The 20,717-nt window shown below is 46.6% G+C and overlaps 1 protein-coding gene across 9 annotated transcripts in view; it reads right to left on the bottom strand.

Annotated features, from left to right (window-relative positions):
• The window catches only part of CASZ1 (castor zinc finger 1), a 211,133-nt gene that overhangs the window by 172,330 nt on the left and 18,086 nt on the right, over positions 1-20,717 (bottom strand). For 4 of the 9 annotated variants that reach the window (XM_074925164.1, XM_074925162.1, XM_074925155.1 and 1 more), the window contains exon 2: positions 2,446-2,589. The exons of 3 other annotated variants lie outside the window; for them this stretch is intronic. The gene's annotated coding sequence lies outside the window, so the exon portion shown is untranslated. Of the gene's footprint in view, positions 1-2,445; positions 2,590-2,758; positions 2,856-14,747; positions 14,805-20,717 lie in introns of those variants that run through there. 2 more of the 9 variants (XM_074925158.1, XM_074925156.1) reach the window with 2 other exon arrangements.

The following is a 20,717-nucleotide window of genomic DNA, read 5'->3' on the forward strand; positions in this document are numbered from 1 at the left end:
CTATGGGGTGATCCCAAGGATCCTAGTAAAAATAATGCAGTCTGCCCAAGTTAACTCCCAAATTTAGGTTTACTTTAGGATCGAAGCAAGGGGGAAATATTTTGCAAAGTCAAAGACAAACAGAGCAGGTATTTCTAATCCTTTCCCCACTTTTTTTTTTTTAGCTTTTTTCCCTCCCGTAAAAGGCCTCCCTTCATCAAGTGACAAGAGAACTCCCTCCAACCCTTACAGCTCTAGGACTAAACAGCCAGCTTGTGCTTATAAACAGAGTGAAAAAGCAATCACAGCCTAGGGATGGGCTCTGGAGAACGTGCAAACAGCCTCTGTAGCCCAAAGTAAAATTGACCCTGTTTTGAAAGTAGAAGCCATACAACTTGCTCCAGGGCTGAAGACTGGAACATGGGGATTTCTAGTCCAGAGCATGAGCGATCACAAAGCCACATGCCTGAAAGGCTGAACGCATCTCCTGCACTGAAGTGATGCTTGTAGAACTAGGGGGACCTCAGAAAACTGCTGGAGTCAAAGGAAATATTTCTATTGTCTCTAATGAGCTTTTGTCCCTCAGAAAACAGCCCCTGAAGGACACTATACACAGGCAATGCACCCAGTAGGCACTAGGAGGAGAAGGCAAACATCGAAAAGGATTACGATCTGCAAGAACCTGAACTTTAAGGTTCACTTTGGTACTTAATCAGTATCCTTCTCTTGCCTTCTTGTCTCAGAGGTCCTGCCCATCCCAGGTCCATGTCAAGACGGACCAGGGGCCACACCAACAAAAACCTGTGAGAAGGGTCACAAGAAAAACTCCCTCTGATGGAAAAATGGACCCAGAACGTATGCAGCAGCTGCCTCAGCAGAGCTTTTCCCCCTGGATGTTGGGTCTCTCTGGAGAGGCACATAAGAATGTTTGGCAGAAAATTCACCTGCTGCAATCAAACATGAGAATTTGTATTTTATTTGGTAAAACCTGAAGGCTCTTCATGTTCCACTACCCTATTCCCTTGGGCAGAGCTCCAATTTGGGAAGCTCGCTCGCCTCTGGAGGCCTGTGAAGGCATGTGCCACTGCTCTAAAAGGGGACACAGGCACCAGAGCAGCTCATACAGGGATAAAGGCCAGAGTTCCCTACATAGGTAGTTCAAAACCAAGCTTTCCAAATAAAGCATGCCAGACCCTGGAGGAGTTTCAGCACTAGGAAGGTGTGGGAAGGCACAGTTCACCCATATCCCATCCTGTAACGTACTGTATTTACTGGCAGGGTTACTGAAAGCATTCAGGTCTGTAGGCTCTTAACACGTGGCAAGCACTAAGCCCCACTGAGCCTTAGAGGATCACGGCTGTTGCTCTTTAAGGTAGGGCACTCAGAACATGAGTAAATTCCCCCATGCCACACACAGCCAAGGATGGACAGGGATAGCTGAAGCCCCAAGAGCAACATCTCAGCCCTGTGACTTTTCTCATCTTCCCTCTTGCTATGCCAATACAGTCCCTCCACTCTGACCCTTCTAGTTCAGCTCTGAGGTGTACCTGTGACTCACAACAGCTTTGGATACACTGCTTTGCCCAGGTATCATTTCTGGTACAGCAGCAAAACACAGAGGAACATGGTGATACACAATCCCCACAAGCACTTCAGGTTGCTGATCTTCATTCAGGCATCATTACCATTTAATGGTGCCAACACAGTATGGAGACACATCCTGAGAAAACCTCTGCCCTCTACAGAGCAGACACAACATCACACAAAGTCCAGACACACAGAGGATCCTCAGCCCTTTCTATCTGCAGCAGTATGGCGGTGCCATCAGGTACCTCCCAAATCCCCAAACCACCAAGAAGAAATGCATTATCCCACTGCTGTTATCCTACATCTGTGTTCTTCTAGGCCATGTTGTGCCATACCTTTCTTTGTAGAGAAGCTGTGACAGAAGCCAAGCGGTGAAGAAAGTAAAATGGCTTTTAGAAACACAGAGTTCCACCCCCTCACAACCATTCTGAGTTTCCCACCGTGACCACAGACATCCTCAAACTCCTCTTCTTTTGTGAAGCAAGTCAATCAGAAACTGTCCCACACAATACTTACCCAGGGGACTCCCATGCTAGCCTGTTCTGGCATACTGTTTTAGCTAATTGTTAATACTGCACACCAGCTCATTAGGAAGAAGGAGGCTAAGAGAGGGAGCTCTTCAAACCAGCGCTTTGCTGTGTCAGCTGGGTGCATACGTCTGTGCAGAAACGGGCAGTGATGTCAGGGATAAGACAGCCCAAAAAAAACCAACACCCTGTCATGCACTTACCACCCAAACCAATGACTTTCAGCAGCTCTTCTAAACTTTATATGCTAGAGATTTCCCAGGAACTGTAATGGAGGCTCTGGAGAGCCAAAATCACTCTCTCTACTCCTACTTCAGAGCAGACAGTTTGATCACAGAACAAAAGCCAGTACCTTGCACTGAGAAGTCACAGGCTTCAAGGTCCATTCCAGTGTACAAAGCCAGGAGAGAAGTCAGGTTCTTTGATTTGGAGGTGGTCTCAGATGAAGACAGTGTGAATTTGATGGCCTCCCTTCACTTGGTGAAGTCTCTTTGCCCTGAGAAGAGTTTCAAAAGGAAATGAATATTCCCTACTGAGCAGTACGAGAGCTCAGGTGAATCACGAGCACAAGCAATGACGCCTGCCTCAAATGCCACAGCCACCCACAGACCTCAGCCCTTGGTCACAGACAACAGTCCAGAAAAGCAAAGCATTTCAGTCCCTACCAAACACACTGCATCCCGACCTCGTTCTCTGCCACGTGTGGTGCTAGCAACTCAAAGTCAAGGTACAAACCACCCTGGTGACTATCCGGTGGGCCACGCACTATAACTTTCCGCAGAAAATAATCGAGGTCAATCAGTTGCAGAAGAAGCCTACAGTACTAAGCCACTTACTGCAAAGTGCTTTCCCCCATAGGTGGCTGAGCGCTTCTGCACACGTGAGATCATGGTGCCGTCCCTCCTTCGTGGGGGAATCGTTCACTTGTGTTCATCTTACAACTACCAATAGAACAGAGCTCTATTGTCAGTCTTGCACACCCCCACATACAAATGTAATTTCTCAGGCCCAAAGACGTTACAAATATAACCAGATGAGACAAAGGAAGAATTATTATTTCTAGTTTAGTGAGGCACACAGTAATTAAGTGACTTGTCAAAGGTCACATAGTACATCTGAGGCAGAACTGGGAACCAAAACTGAATCTCTCAAATTTTGGTCCAAGAGGTGGACAGCTAAAGTCCCACTTCCCTTCCTGTGCTCCTTGGATGTACACTGCTACCTTTGCAACAGGTTTCACCCTTCTCCCCAGTCTCCCTAGACAGTTAAGGCAATTCCCTTCCATTTCCTGCATTGGAGGAAATGAATAAATACACAGATTAAAAGAACAAGAACTTTTACCTTACTTAGAAAATTTTAAAATGTCCTAGCTCCAACATTTGACAGAAGCTCAGAAGCCTCAGACTCTTCTGTGAGGTGGGATTTGTAGACTGGAAGGTTTTGTTGTTGGTGGTTTTTTTTAATTTCCATCAGACAAAAATAAAAGAAGCAAAACAAAAGAGGGTTGTTGAGATCAATTTGTGATAGGTGCCGGGCCAAAGAAAATGGAGCCAAAGAAGTCAGAACCCTGCAACCAGCAACCTTTGTGTCAATTTAAGCAAATATTGTGGCGTTTCCATGGCAATCCCTGTTTTGAATATCCACTACACTCACTTTTTAAAGGGCTTTTCCTGTTTGCGTTTCAACTTCAAAACCTGTAAATATTTTCAGCCTTAACACAACCCAACCTCCCCCAGCCTCTGAAATGAGATACTATCAAAGCTCTGACATGAAGTCTTCTGCCTGCAGTACCCCAAAGCCGTGAAAATTCACAGCAAGAGCAGGTTGGCAAAGCACCATGGCTAGGGATAGCAGGAGCACGGCTGGACCTTTGTCCCACTCTCAGCACGGTGCCAGCCTCTTTGCAGCAGTAGGTACAGGCGCCCGCTTCTTTCTTTTTCAAAACCGATGAGCGAAACAAGTCCTCGCAAACACACAGCACTGACAGCATCAGCCCAAGGCGAGGAGCATGCAGCAGGTGTTTTGCAAGCCTCCCTCCATCCCGCTCTGCCAGCCCAGGCCACCTCTGACCCGCTGCACCAGCCACGATTTCTGCTCGGAGCTTCTTCCTGTGACCTGCTCGGGGCCGGCTGCTCGCACAGCCCCAGCACTGCCCCCCGGCCTGACCTGCGCCTCCCTCCCTTCCCCTCTAACCTGAGCTGAACCGAAGCTGTCAGTCACAATGATTTATGTTATGCTGCGTCATCTGCAAGTGGGAACGAAGAAAGAGTCAACTCTGTCCTCACTTGCAACCTGGGCAAGGGTGGAAATTCTCAAGCTTCCTCAGCAGCAGCTTGTGGGTACCCGCTGTATCTCTGCCCCTGATCCACCAAGACAGAGCCCACGGGAAAGTCTGGGTACAGCAAGCGCCGGTCAGGTGCTGGTATCGGCGCCAGATGTGAGCACCAAGAACCTGGTGTTAACCCTTCCCCAAAGCTGCCCCTGCATCTAATGCTGCTTTTTTTGCATGCATGGAGGTGCACGAAAACACCTTCTGCTGCGCTTCAGAGATATGTTGAGGACTTTCATCTGCAAGCCCCCAACTTTGAAAGCTTTGGCCTGTGCTGCCATAGTGCAGCCCCTCCTGGCAGCCAAGGGAGAGCACTGGTTAATTCTGAGTTTCCTGGCTGTGATGGATTTGTGCCAGGCCTCAAATGTTAGCTTAGTGTAATTTTTGGGAAGTCAATTTCCTTTGTTTTTTTATTTTCCTTGGTTTTTTTCTTTTGTTTAAGCTTTTTTCCTCTTTTCTTTTAAATGGAAAAGTAGGAGCATTTGAATGAGTGTCAGGACAGGGCCATCAATCCATGGGCTGTAGTTTCCCAAGAGTATTTTATAGACACCATGGTACGTGCACAGAACAACCATGGAAACAAACACCAAGTGACTTCAAAAGCCGTTACACTGAATGCCCACAGAGGCAGCCTTGAGGGAACAGTTCTGCCTCTCGCAGGAACAATGTCACTCCCTGGTCCTGACCACCCCTCCTGCAACGCTGGGTGCTTCTGATACCACCAGTAGATGATGCACGATACCTGCTGTCCTGGCCAGCTTCCAGCTCAGGTAATTACATCCTACAGGAGTTTCAGCTGGATATTTTATCCCTTCTTCACTTCCGGCCCTGAGCTACTGCACTGGGAGTTGCTAAAACCCTGTCCAGGTCCACCCCGGATGTGAGTGCATGCCGGGGGCTGGAGGGAATTCTGTGCATCCCTGCAGGTCCCAAGAGCCTGGTGCTACAGCAAACAACCTCTTCTAACAACACACAGTGATGTACCTTCTTACATACATCCCATAATACCCCCACCCAAGAATGAGATGCAGAGCTGGGAAAATAAAATTGGCTGGCCACACCAGGAACCAAGGATTTCTGGAGGCATGTGCTTAACGCTGCCCAATGGAGCAGCCATGTGGGACACGGACACTGGCTACTCGCCTTCCCTGAAGTGGAAACTCTCCTCCCATCATCTCACAGGCTTGTGAGAAATTAAAACTTGTGGTGGCAGTGGTGTAAGGCCAAAGCCATAGCTGCTGGTCCGTCTCAGTCAATGCCATCACATGCCACAAGGGATACTAGTGGTGTTGAATGTAGGGGAAAAGCCTGGCCAGGCTCAGAGCACCCATGAGAACAAGCGTAGCAGGGTACACAACAAGCCAAATCAAAAGGTGAGGGTCTTCACTGTGTCTTCCAACTCCTCTCACCACGCTTCCACAAAAAAGCCATGAACAGAAAACACTGGCAGGGCAATGCTGGATGCTCTCACCAAACCCTGCCAACATGCATTTCAAAGTGCAGGCAAAGATGGGGGTCCCCCATCCTCCCAAGGGAGCTGTGCTTTGGCGTTTGCCATAGCCACAAGAATTCAGAGCCCTTTGAAGCTCTCCAAGACATAAGGAAATGACTTGCTGATCTATTCTCTGCTCCGGACAGCTCAGGAGTCCCCATGCTTGGAAGTGGGCCCTATCAAACCTCTGCTTTGTGCCCTCTTTTTCATCTTCTTTCAGAAGGTTCCGGACCAGATCCTCACCTGGTGTAAAATCAGTGCAGTTTCGGTGGCTTCAGTGAAGTCATGCCAATTTAAACGAGTTGAGGATCCGGCCCTCCAAGTTACTGGAGTTGCCAGTTCTTCCTTTGGATAATCCTGAGGGTGATTTCACAGCAAGCAGCAGCACAGGCCCAGCCAGACTGGCAGGATCAGCTGCACTTTTCTACCCCCCACGAGTGGGGCGGTCTGTGGCAGAGGCCCTGCTGTGAGACCCTGCTGGAGCAACGCTGGGCGTATCATCATCTGCTTCTTTTACCAGGTTTACTTCTCTCTGTTGTTTAATGATAGATACAGCACAGAGTAAATTACTCTAGGCTTTGGATCCAGGTTTTCTAATTGCTTTTAGCAGGGAGCTCTAGCCTTTCAGGGCACTCTCAGCACACTGAGTCCCCAGGTTTGCCATGATTCAGAGGGGGTGCAGGAGCAGAGCTGGTCACTTGTCCAGGAGCAAAATCCAACCAGGTTAGATCTTCATGTGAAAACAGCACATCTCGATGAACAGACCAGATCAGGTCTTCCCTTCCCACTGCTCCCACCAGCAGCTACTCCAAGGAAGGTAAAGAGCCCATCACTGCCTGGCAGCTGCTGAGCGAGCACTACAAATCCCTTCCTTGTCCCCGGTTCCACTATCGTCCTGCCATCTCTCCGCACCACGTCTCGCTGTGAGGGAAGAAGGCAACACAGGCACGGGGAACGTGGCACAGCTTCAGCAGGCACCGGGTGCGCAAGAACTTTCTGTGCTCTGCCCTCACAAGTCCTTCGCTATCCCCCCAGAGCAATTTTCTAGGCAACAGCGCGGTTGCATTCCCTTCCCTATCTCCTAATAAATATCATGCTAAGCAAGATGAGTATCTTCTTCCCAGACCAAGCAGCATGACCCACTTTCTGAATCAGGGCAGATGCAATTGGGCCCTGGAGTCCTGGACCCCTCCCAAAGCAGAGAGATTTTGTAACAATTACAGCAAGAAGCAGAAGGAATAGAAAAGTAATAAGTGATCAAAGAGTGCAGTGGTGGAGCTGAAGCTGTGGGGTAATTACTACTCCTTGCCATCCTACGCGCTGGCATTTTCCTAGGACACTGAAGCAAGAGCCGCGTGCACATTCACACAACATCTCTCCTCCACTGCCCTACATTCCTCAAAAGTAACAGGTCCAATTTCAAATTCTGGCTAATGGTTCAGATGAGACAACTGCTGCCCTCCCTGCACACCCACCCTGATTTTTCCCCTTCTCCTTTCTCCACAGCAGAGCAGGAACAGAGGATTGAAATTCCAGCAGTGCAAATCCCCTGCCCCAGCAGATACACCCATATGTACATCCTACCCTGCCCCAATGACAGCCTTAAAGCCTTTCACAAGGCAGCTGAGCCCCTGGCGCCTCAGCACCAACATCTCACTCATGTGCCAACGTCCAGCTGCCCGTGAGCCCCACTTACAGAGGCGTTACCACCTCTGCCCCCCGTCCCCCTAAGCCTCTCCCAACGCAGAGCTTCAAGCCCTGCTGTTCACAGCGGGAAGGCTCAAGCTGTGCTCCTTTACAGGCGCAATAAAACGAAAAAGCCCCTGCAAAAGACTTGTGCTTTGTGCCAAACTGCCTGGCTTGCTAGCCACACAGCAGAGAGCGGAGGTGGCTGGATTCTGATCCCAGCAGTGCTACTCTTAGTTTGGAGATGCTCCACTTTTCCAAGGAACAGCTCTGTACTTTCCCAGATGTAGCCAGGATTAGGCTATGACCCAATGGGCATGGAAAACAATTAAAAGGAGGTAGGGTGAATGTCAGTAGCGCTTTCATTGCTTGAACCCACAAATAAAACTTCCCTCCCAGAGGAGCACAAGCCTCTATGGGCAAAAGCATATAGAAAAACCCATACCAGAGGACAATGTGCCATGATGTGCCTGTGCCCAAACTGGCTCCTGTACCGTGCTCGGCTCTGGGGCACACAAACCCACGAGTCTGTGGCCGGCAGGTGCCTGGAGGCCCACCAAAGGGTCACCCAGCTGCCTCCCCTGAAAAGCACCATGGGCAAGCTGCCTGTGAGTCTTACAGCAGCACCCTGAAAGCTCCAAACAAGGCGAGACCCCCGTGCCAGGGATGCACAGACAGCAAAAGACAGCCCTTGCCTCAGAGCAAGTCTGACAGACAAGCGATGGGCAGGGAAAGGAGCGGAGCTGCCGTCGCTCACCCAGGAGCTCAGAGCTGGCAGTGGCTTTCAAACTCCAGACTTCTCCCCTGCTCACTGCCTGCCCACTGGAACAAACCACCACCAGGATAATAGCACAGAAATACAGACTAATGGGTGCTTTGACCAGCACAAACAGTTGCTGTCATTGTCTGACATGTGAGATGAGGCAAAAGTAACTTTTAAAGGATTTCCATGGCAATTTTTCTTCCTAGTTAAATAAAATAATTTAAAAAAAAAAAAAAAGGGAGAAAGAAAACCCTTTCACCCAAACTTCAGAGATAAAAAAAGGGGGAAAAAATCTTCATCTTAATTCAAAATCCTATTTGATGTGTCGTGGCATGAAAATGTTTTTCACTGCATTTTTTCAGTGTGATCTCATACACCCTGCAAACGGGGTACGCCCAAAACACCAGGTATTTTATGGGACACAAACAGAGCGCAAACATACACAATTAAAAAAAAAAGGGATTGGTAAATATTTAAATTAATCAGAGCTGGCATCTGTGCAGCCTCCCCTCCCAGAGAGAGGGATGTTTGCAGCTTTGAAAAAATAAAAGTGAATAACATGACCTTTTCCTTCATGTTTGTTAGCTCACTGCAGTTTGGTGGGTTGGAGCAGCCCAGGCACCTCCCAAAACGAAGTCCAGCAAGTGCAGCCGGGGCTTCTCTCCTCCCCGCCTGGCACCGGGGGCTTGAGGCTCCAGAGCTGGTGGGGGACCAAGCTGGCTGGGGGAGTTGCTCCAACCTGTTTGCTGTCTCACTCCATAATGCATGGGTTTTGTTGTGTTGTGTTTTTTTTTTTCTTTTCAGTTTAATTGTTGGAGGAGTTTATGAAGCTGTTTGCCAAAAAACAATCGACTCCAGGGAGCCAGCTTACACAAAAAGGGTGTGTCGCTCGAGCGAGGCCGTGGAGCCATGGAAACCACCACCTTTTGCATTTGCCCAGGTGAAGCCAAAGCTTTGTGGATGGCTTGTGAAATCAGCAGAGATCTGCAAGGAAGTGAAACACGTACATGCAAGTGTGCGTTAAGCACTCAGAAAGGTGGCCCTGACCACCGGCACCTGAACCTCCCATAAGCTAGGGTGAACGCTCCTACGTTACTAACACTGGTTTTATTTAAAGGTCCCAGAAACACACCAGTGAATGCACGAGGTGTTTTACACACTAACAGTGTGCACACTCGGAGCGCTTGTGCTCCTCCGGGTCAGCAGTGCAGGCAATGCAACAGGCAGAGACAGTTCTGCCCCTGCAGCACACATACAGGCTGGCAAAACTCCCTGCCAAATGGCCGCCTGACCAGGCAAATGGCAATCTGTGCACATGTGTGAATAAAAGGCACCACCACAACACATGCAAACAACTCAAAAGCAGAGATCGCGCCTTGGGTGTTCATTCTGACCCACAGAAGGAAAGCTGGCAGCGGCAGGCAGGGGAGACTGGTGAGGGGAAAAGGGGTGTCTCCCCCGGTCAGTCCGCAGCAGCGGGGCACGAGGACCATGCTATGCAGGACCCCGGGTCGGGATGCAGGCAAGTATTTGGAGGACGATGTTTGTCTTGTGAGCTGGTGTGTGAAGACGGGTGGCTAGAGAGGGACCCTGGCTGCATTCCTCTCAATCTTAGAAAAGAAAACAGAGAATTCCTCAGAAGCACTGGCTGCTGGCCTGAGTGACAGAAAACAACCCAGGAACAAAGCACAGAGTAAGGATTTTAAAGCCACCCAGATCCTGTGAGTGTCTGGTCCAGGACTCTCCTGCTACCACCAGGAAAGGAAAGAGTGCTCTGAACTGCGGCTCTTTTGAAAGAGGTAACATCAATTATTCCCCGCTTTCAGCTGCTGAAAGCGTGCTGACGACATTTCAGGTTACAGGATTTCACCCACTCTGTGGGAATACCGTCAGAGAAGTGCGCAGAGGATAAAACCTTACCAGGCCATCTCCTGCAGCACCGTGTGGCACACAGTACAGCCTGGAAAAGCTGACCGGGCACAGAGAGTTCACAGGAACAAAGTTCCAGGATGGTCCTCAAAATGAGAGCTGGCCAGAGCCAGCAAGAAGCCAGATCTCTCCTCCTCTGGTTTGACTTCAGTCTGCAACATTAACAGTGGAATGGTTCGATCCTGGCACTTCTCTTACCTGAAGTCAAAGGTGCCTGACCACAAACCACATCAAGAATCAGGTCTGCACTCGATGAACCCTGGAGAGAGGAGTGCAGACCCCTCAACATAAGAGAGATGAGGTCAGCAATGTTTCTCTTGGTGCAGGGAAAGAGGGAAGCCTCTGAAAGCCCATCGCTACTTTTATGATTCACTATTGGTTTCCACACATATGTTTACAGCAGATCTGAATTTGTCTCCAAATGCAATGCCCTGGCCTTTGCCCATTCACAGCCCCTCATTTTCCCCTTTTGTTAGAGAATCCCAAGGTAGGTGCCAGCCAGCCACCCGTCGAGTACTGTTTAACTAGAGAGTCCCCAGGGCCACCTCCCAGTGAAGGCAGAGCATGTGACATTGGGTGAACAGCACCCAGGTGCTACAGCCACGGCCTCCACATCTGGGCTGTCCCCAGGCACAGCCCATGGCCACTGCAGAGCCTGTTGCTCTCCAAGGGCAGCTGACAGAGCCAAGGGGAGCTCCCTGGACAGGCACTTCCCCAAGGGGAACCACAGGAAGGGCCCAGCAGGCCCACGGAGCAGGCAAGTGCCGGTAAGGCTTGGTGCGTCAGCCTTTCTGGCATCGACCTCCCAAACTCATTCAAATATTTCCCTTTTTTTTTAATTTAATGTTCCCTATAATTCATCTGTCCCAAAAGATAATCAATAGAGGCCGTAATGAAAATTTGAGCCATATTTTATGATCCGCTGCAGGAGAAAGGGCCACATCAGCAGGACTAGCCTTGGCTTCCAGCATCATTTCTGTGTGCGTTCGCCTGTTCGCTGGCCAGATTCCCCCCTCCACCCATTTGAGGCTGCTGACAGGGGCAGCCCCTCCAGGAGAAATTCCCGCCCTTCCCTCTGACTTCAAACAGTAGCTGCTCGAGCCCCAGCTGAAGATGTACGTGTGGGGAAAAGGAACGTTCCTACAGAGTGCAAAGCGCCCTGACCCAGCAGCCTCAGGGAACCTCCCGAGCATCCCTTAACTTCTCAGCTCTGAAACAAATCCTATGGCCCTCAACCAGACCCGGGGGAGAAATACGATGATTATGTTGCAGGAGCTGAAGTTATTTCTACCCTTCACAGTAATTTCCTAATCCTTGGCACTTCCTTTCAGTCAAGCTGAGCTTCATGCTCCTCTTCTCCCAAACAGCACCCAAGAGTAAGGACAGTCACTCATGGGGGAAGAAGAGGGTTTCCCCCCAGGAACCATCAGTCTAGAGCCTGCCATGCTGAACCGCAGTCTTTCAGGGCTCCTGCCATTGACAGCAAAGACCAAAAAAGCATTGTTGAGCTCCCAGGTTCATAAGCAGTAACACAGTTACATACAAGAGATAAGGATGGGCTCGGCATTCTCCATCTCCAAACACTGAACATTAGCAGCCACAGGAGCAAACTCATTAGCTCCACTCAGACTCCAGCAACACGCTCATCTCTTCTCCCTCCTGTGCACCAGGGACTGTCAGCTGGGTCTCGGTAGTAGCCATACAGGTACATTCGAGCTTTTGAACAGTTTGAAAAGAAGGATCTGGAATCCCAAATTTGTTCAGCACCACTGGAAAAACACGGGGGAAAAAGTTCCAGGAGCCTAAAGCACATTTTCACTTCTAGCTTAAATACCCATGTCCAGTCACTAGGACTGCGCTCCCCCACATCTAGTCCAAGGGGAAGCTCAGGCAATCCCACCTCCCTCTCTTTATTCCTTTAGGCACAAATATTACAACTGCTCCCCAATTAATCCATTTTACTATAGTATATATTAATTTAGGAGCTGTGCTGACCTTACTTCCCCAGGTGGGTAGTGGCAAGGAGGAGCAACCACATCTCAGTGCCAGCCTCCACACGCTGTTGTGTGTTTTTCATTCCACATTACAAATCCCACAGCACTTTCAAGCACCTTCATCTATTCTCCCAGCACACAACTAGCAGGTTTGTTGTTTTTGCACATGCACACGGATGTAAGCCAGGGCTGAAATGAAGGCAAAAGCCTCAGTCCTGTTCCCGGAACCCTTCTCCACCTCAGATTCCCAGCAGCGGGTCCTCTGTCCTCCCTCTAAAGGCTGGAGCGTATTTCATTGCCTGAAGCTGCCGCGTCCGCAGGGAGCCGGAGGTAACAAAACCGTCTTTGATTTGGCCAAGGAAAAAATATCAGAAGTGAAAGGCCAGAGTGAGGAATTTATAACAGCAGCTAAGGCAGCAAAAATACAAGCGCCTGACCAGAAGCTGCCCTCCTGCTCAGCATGTCATGTTGTTCAGCTTCCCATGTGTCTTGGAGGGGCAGGATGCTGCAGAGAGCACAGCCAGAAACCACCAATTTCCTACACACACAAGCATACTGACACCCTCACGAGACCCCTGCTAAACAGCACTCAGCCCTGAGGCATAACCTGGAAAGCCAAGAAGCCTCTGCTCACCCAGAGGTGCAGGTGGTGATCTCCTATTATCTTCCTGCTTGAGACTGTTGCCTTTCCTTTAGAAAACTGATGTAGCAGCATTGTTCAGGTATATTGGTGAATCTCTACTTCCCAAGGTAGAAAACGCTCTGTCCTGCACTAGCAACCTGAATCCCCGTAACCAGTGGTCAGCAAAAGCAATAACCAAATATTTCCACCTTTCTTTTCTCTTGGAAACTTAGAAATCAACCATCTTTGTTTAAAAAATACAACACAATATTCAAATTAATTGTTGCTTCCAATATGTAAATAAGGTGACAGATTTGCAAGATCTGTGACAGAAGGACTGTGAATCCAAAGGACACAGTGAGCAACTTTGTGCTTTAAACTTATTCTGGGAAGGAGACTGAAATCCCAAGCAGAACTGGGAAAGCACTGCAGTTTCTGAAGCCCCATGTCAGCATCACATCCAGCCATCCTTCTTTTTTAATCCAGCTGCCAACAAAGTAGGTCTTGTACTGATACAGATACCTGCCTATGAGAAACTTAAGGAAAAGCATGCAGGGATGTAACATGGCTGTTGCAGTCACTGCTAACTTGCCCCAGATTTGAACTGGTGACCCTTACTAATATCATCCAGTCCCTTGATATCCTCAGGGAGCAATCAGCACATTTTATTAACCCAGCCAATTTTAGAAGTGCATACGCAGTATTCTAGTTACTTGTTACAATTATGCATTATAGGTCCATTTCATACATATGCTTATGCTGAAGTGATGTGCAGTACTTTGACTGTTATTATGCCATCAGACCAACTGCACAAGGATCATGGGGCTGAGCAAGCCCTGGCTTTCTCAGAGCACAGAGTGTACTCAGTGTCCACAGACATAACTTGCAGCAGAAATATTCTAAACCTAATATAAAGCTTCAGAGATCCCCACAATCAAATCCATTTTTTAAAATGACATGTTTCCACCTATTGGTCCCCAGAGTGAACTAATTGCTTTTGCTAGTTTTAAAAGCCAGAGTTATTTCACTGAAAAAAATGAGCAAGTGCATGGGAACTCAGAGACATCCTCAGATTTTGGACGTAAAAATCACCATGTACACAGACATATTTGCTACCCAGTCAGTCAAACCTGCAGCTTTAATGCATGACATGCCACAGGGGAATTCTTCACCTCACTTCACAGGGAAGGTGGGAAAACAAGGAGTTAAAGTAACCTGACCAAACTCAAACAGCAATTTAGTCAGAGCTAGGAGAAGATAAGATTTCTGTCTGTGCTCTAACCACTAGGTTATCCCCTTCTTTGCTAAATAAACTTCTCAGTCTAAGGAGAGACTGCTATTTCCACTTAAAGACTGGTGTTTGTTTTGTGTTTTATAATTGACTTTTTTTTTTAATTTTACTTATTTTTTTAAAGATGACACCCTACAACAGGGAAACAACTCAGCAGGGGATCAGTCCAGGATGGTGCCTAGGTTACTATCTGGTTCAGAGAAGGACTCACTAGAAAGATGGCCAGCAAGAACAGAGACATTTTTCTGCATCCTGAAATAGGAAGGCAGTCTGAGTGTACCACCCCTGCAAACACACACCCAAAAGTTCAGATGCCCTGTGGACAAAATTGCCCAGAGTCCAGTTCTAGACCTACCTGCTCTGGTGCAAGGGCTGGATAGTCATTTACAGTCCAGAACAAACTATATACAGACAATACAAATGTACAAAATATGTATAGTAACAAAATCTGAAAAATCCCAGATAAAAATAAAATTAGAGGAAAAAGCTTTTCAGGGATGATAACTAGAGGAAAAAAAGTGCATGTCTTTTCAGAAACCTGTACTTACCGGTAGCAGGAAGGAACCATATATTCTGGGTGCAGAAGCACATCCAGGGACATGCTCATCATGGTGAAAACCAATCCTCACTGTTGAGCAGAAAACCCATGGGAAACAAGAAATCCCTACTTATTTCTAGGTAAAAGCAGTTCAGTCCCATCATTTTCTGGGAAAACTGTAGTTTAGATTGCTTTTCCCAACTCCAAGTGAATATCCTTTAATTTGATGAAGCTCAGCTCTCCTTCAAGGAACCATGCTGAAGGTGACCATTGCTAATTTTTTTTATCATCATTTTATGAATGTGTTAACCTTAATTCATAAATGCTCTACAGAGTGAATTTCCTTACATTTCACTTTTCATACTTGATTAACAGCATTTCAAAGACATGTATTTTTAAAAATGCGTATAAGAAGTTACCCAATACAAACTAATACTGGTTTAATGCAGAGCTACCTCTCTTATTTTTACTTGGATTTTGTAGAAATTTGTTACTAATTAATTTGGGCTGAGCCAAAATAATTGTTTCCATGCAGGCTATCAGTTTAACTACCACATCTCAAGTTAAACAAGTATAAATGTTTTATACATAAAAGGCTTTAGATTATATAATACAAACGCATCTTCTACCTTCTCCCTTTTTTCAGCACTTCTGCTCCAGATTTCCTTTGGGAATTGATGTGTTGGCCAGTGGGAGAAAAGCCGGTTTCACTTGTGCACTTGGTGGTGTCTCTGCTGTCATGTTTACAACGCACACGAAGTTTGGAAAACTTGCTTAAAGTAAACACTTTCCCCCCCCAGTTCATTGTTTAATGGATGTTTTCCTTTCAAGATTTTTATTTATAAAGATCTTCTTTTGTTTTCCAAAACCCACGTTTTACGGGGAAAACATTCTGCCCTCAAATCATCATCTCCGGGCAAAGAAAAGCTGCTTAAGATGTTACCCGTTTATTGCGCACACATACCTCTACATGGAGATTCTTAATCTTCACCCACCCAAGATTAAGGCAACGCAAATTATGAAATCGATACCAATACAGTCAGCAACATCTATTACAGTTTCAATGTTTTTGTTGTATTTTTTCTAAACTATTAAAGCAGTATGATTTTAATGTGATTGTTGTTGTTTATGCAATACAAATCCTCTGTTGTTTGATGCTGTGAGTACTTATGCAAATGCCCTATTTTCCTTACAGAAACCCTTCCTTTGACACCTCATGCGAGTAAAGAAAATATTTGAGTGTTTGCAAGATGAGGATCCATTTATATTTAAGGCTCCATTACTGATCAGGAGGCAAAGAGTGTCCTTAAGGTGGATATAAATTATAGTTACACTAATTTTAAGGCCTTTAGTCTCTGTCCTAGTGATGTAGCAGAAGAGCTTTTGAATAAAGGAGATTCTTCTCTCACAGCAGTTTCAGTTCTTTTCTTTCATTAATCAAAACCTATCCTCTCTCTATATATATATCTATGTTTTCTCTATATATGCATGTCTGAATACCTCTTTGAGGTTTAACACTCCTGCACCCAAGATTCAAACATAACAAATCAAAAATAATTTTGCAAGCAACTACAACAGGCATTTCCAGAAGTTACATCACATAACAAGTCATGCAATTAAACTTTAATGAAAAAATAAAAACAAAAACACCAAGCAGCCCCTAGTGCTTGCTTTGTCTTTCAAACAATCTATCATAAAAAAGCAGGACGTTAAAATGGAAGAACCTCTGACTAAAGCTGGGCCGTAAACAATTTTTTCCTAATGAATTCCACCTTTTTACTCCACTGAATCAGCAGAGCTGGATGGAATTTCTCTCCTCTCTTCCTTCTCTCTGTATAAAAGGATGTACTGCTGATAAAACTAGTAACCCATGAAGATCACTTCCCCGAGGTGAGATGCCTCCTGCCAGCATTTCTGCTCTCAGGGGGTTATAGTCTAACACCCTTCCTCCTCCCAGAGACGCAGGGCCTCATTTTCTGAGGTGGCCCCTTTAAACCAGCAGGACCTTCAGTCTTGTAACGTGAGAGCTGGTGCAGTCAGGAATAACAGAATATGTCTTATGGCAACTAGAAATGTTCATGCACATGCATATTTCTCTTAGAAAAACTACAGACCCAGTTCTTCCAAATTTCTAAGCACCCACAGCTTTGGAAGGCTTCAGCTGGAGTTGTAAGTCTTAAACACCTCTCCAAAATGGGTGCCTGAACCTCGACATTCTGCTCCTCTTTTATAACCTCACCCTCTGCTTACATTTTTCCACACCTGCAAATGATATCCCTTTAAAATCAAACCTTTTATTTCGCGTCTGCTGAGATCATATCATTTGATGAAAGGTAACTGTGGTTTACACAAGGACAAGAGAACAGAAAGAGGTTGTCCTTTCCAGAATATTGTTTGGAAAGACAAAAAGGAAGCAGAACAAGGGTCACAGTTGGACCATGAAAGCCACTAAGACCCTGGACTAGAAGACACACACACACAAACACTTGAGCAGTTCCATTGGCTCCAGTTCATTCACAGATACAGAAACAGGACTTAGCACAATGAGAAGTAGTAAATTCAAGCTCGCACAAAGTATGACAACTCCAGCCTTCCTCCATCTCTTACAGTTTTTTTCCTAATTTTTGGATTTTTTTATTTTCTACAGTATGTAACAAAACCAAATCTGACATCAAGATTAATTTTATAATGTTTGATATAGTTTGTCACCATTTATTTTTCCCACTGTAGCTCTTTAGGACAATGACATAACCAGCTTGTTTAAGGTTTCAGTTTTCTTGAACTAGTCCCCTAAACCATTATATCTGGACTCTAGATACTGCAGAGGGAGCCTGAAATAAATTTGAAATTAAAGTCAGTAAAATGCACAAGAAAAAAACAAATTGGGAAAGTGTCTTGGTCATATTTTTGTCTTTAAGAATTTTTTCCCTCTCTGTGTAAAAAAGTTTGGTCTAATCAGTAAAATTAGTCTTGTCCTCCCCTCCTAAAAGGGATTTCAGGTTTTAACTAAGGCTGAGTTTCCTTAATGTATTTAAATGATGTCCAGTGAAACCTACATTTGGATAACATTTTTTTTTTATATAGTTCATTGTATTGTATTACAAAATCAAAGGTCTGTCTATAAGAAAAGAATATTATCTCACAGCTACAAGGCACCTTTCCTCCCTATGTTTCATGATAAGGTAAGGTCCGTGCCATGGAAATGCAGCCAGCCACCTCTGAACAGGCGGGAGAAGACAGCACGGTCTGGTCAGCGGGAGGTGGGAACACAGCTTTGGTCAAAGGCAAAGGGACAGATTCACTGCTGAGGGAAGCTCCCTCCTGTGCAGGGAGCAGGCTTATCCTTACAAATACCATTTCAGGAACACTCATAAATTATAAAATAATAAAAAAAGAGAAGCCCTAAAATCTCATATGACTATGTGCAGACAACTGCCAGTGCCATGCAACTGCTTCACAGTTTGGGGCAGAAACTAGGGGCTTGTCCTATAGGAAAGAAAGATGAGTAACCCTCTTTAGTCATAAACACCAATTTATGTGAGAAGGCGGTCTGATCTTTCATTCTCAAAAGTGTCCCAAGGAAGAGCTGCAAGAAAACTATAGGGTAGCTCCTGGTTTTTAAAACAAATGAGAAAGACAGCCCAAGCGAGAATCAAAATGATTGTTACCAGAGGATGAAGAATTCCAGCCTGCCACTCTGTCCACATCTCCATGCCATCCCATAGCACAAAACAATGAAGCACAGCAAAATTATACAGATGCTGGCTTTCAAAATGTTTTTTGATTCAGAGGCTGAAGCATGGCAAAGTCTCCTCCTGTACAGATTTGCCACTAGCCAGAGCTCGGAAAGACTACTGTCCTTTTCCTATGCTTCTCCCCAGACCAGGCAGGAACCTTTTGCCTCCCCCACACCACTGTATATACTGGGGTTTCTCTCCTGTGCACCAGACTGAGTCCCCCAGCCCCAAACCTGCCACAGGTAAAAAAGGGGCAACATATTTGGTCAGGGTGTCGCAGATGGCTGTAACAGCAAAGCACCAAGCAGTGCTCTTCTGTAGTTTAAATTAAGACCTAGCTCCAGCACACCATCTCACCCATTTAGCATGAAGGGAGAAGAAGAGATCCCATCAAACAGGAGTTGGGCTGGGCTATGAAATCTGGGATTATACATCTGGAAAACCATCTGAGAAAGCAGGCTTGGGAATGCAGTGGGGGATGGCACTTATCCTCCCTGTCAGGTAAACACTTCCAGCCATCTCAGTGCACTCACTACGCATCCTCCCAACCTCACGTGTGCATCAGGCATGTAAAGACCCAACCTGCTGATGACAGGAAAGGAGAGAGACATGAGGAGGGACTGGGAGAGCAGGACAAATGAAACCAGGCAGACTAAGACCAGAAGGCAGGTGACAGGTACAGCAGTGCCAGATGGCAGAAGCGGCAAATTGGACTCAACAAAGTATCTCAAAGTGCTGCAGGAAGCCACATTCCACCTTAAACCAGAGAGCAAACCTGGGAGCCCCAAACTGTGGGAGCAGGTGTGTGGTAAGTCTTCACCTGGGAAGGACTGGCTAGGAGCCGTACCAAGCAAAACAGTCTCTTTCAGAGACCAAACACAGCCAGTTTTAAACACTAACCTAGCTCTCTAGGTTAGAACACATTTCCTGTTTGCAGTCTGGAGCTTCCTTGAGGATGAACAGTGATGAGTCCAAAACACTAGTCTGATAACGAAACAGAAAAAGAGAAAGCTTGTGGGCCTGGGGGTTCCCACGACTGCCTTAGCTGAGCAGTTCTTCCTGCCTGGAGCCAGGAAGAGTTGTACAGGGAGATCAAACCTGCCCTGCAAAGTCCCAAATCCAAGTCATGCAAATTCCAGCCTTCCTCCAAGCACTGATACCAACACAGGGACTCTGACTTCATCAGATGGATGAAGGAAATGGAAAAAGGAGGGGGGGCCTTACTGCCTACACACACATACACACACCCCACCTCAGGCAATAGAGGGGGTGTGAATAATGGAGCAGGTTCAGCAGCCAACAGCGTTCAGGGTCGAGTTAGTAATCCTCTTTTTCCATTTCCGTTTGCTATTTGATGTAATTATAGTTTTTGATTGAAATCCACCCGGAGTGTAACCCCTCTGCTTAATGCACTGCTTAAATCCTTGGGTACACAACCACGCTGCTCCCCAGACTCGCCTGGAATAGGAAACCATTTCAATGCCAAAAATAAGTCTTTGCTTTCTTTGGTAACGCCCTCAGTCTTGGCTCAGCCTCTGCTACACCCACCAAATGGAGAAAGGCAGGGAGTTTAAGTGGGTTGCCTGATATCACACATGGGCTAGTGGCTTTGTGCTAGAAGTGGAGCTTGCAAGAGGGTTTCAAAAAGTTTGAAGGCTTTCTTTAATACCAGAACACTATGAGAGGTTGCACAGTCGTAAGATCACAGGACCTGAAGCCTGGTCTCCACTCTCCCAGTGGATCTGCTGCTATCCAAACCATAAATAGTAGCAAGCCAAGGCTCCATCCTGCCTTCATGTGGGGTAAACAGTGACTTCTGTCTTGAAAAGCCTCTTCAGGGTAAAACGAATAGATGATATTCATAATCCAAAGGAGAGCTGGGAGATCTACCTCTCTGTAAAATCAGATCACCAGAGCTGGTTTTTCCTCTCCAGCTCACTCTGTACCACTTGGCCAAGAATGCAGGGCAACAGCTAGACGAGTAGGCCAGACACCAAGCGAGTACATTAGCAATTACATCCCACAGAAGGAGCAGCCCACAGCAGTGTGACTGGGCTCGCAGCAAAATCACTAATACTTGTGGACAGAAAGTGCCTAGGAAGAAGCAATGTTTCAGATGTCCATTAGTCCACTGGATAGCAGAAGGAAAAGGATTCTCTGGGAACTTCACACACAAATCAGTACGTCAGTCACTGTACAAAAACCTGATGTGGGTTGGGGAGGTATGTAATACACAGACTTGC

Source organism: Athene noctua, chromosome 22, assembly GCF_965140245.1.
Source record: "Athene noctua chromosome 22, bAthNoc1.hap1.1, whole genome shotgun sequence".
Taxonomy (NCBI): domain Eukaryota; kingdom Metazoa; phylum Chordata; class Aves; order Strigiformes; family Strigidae; genus Athene; species Athene noctua.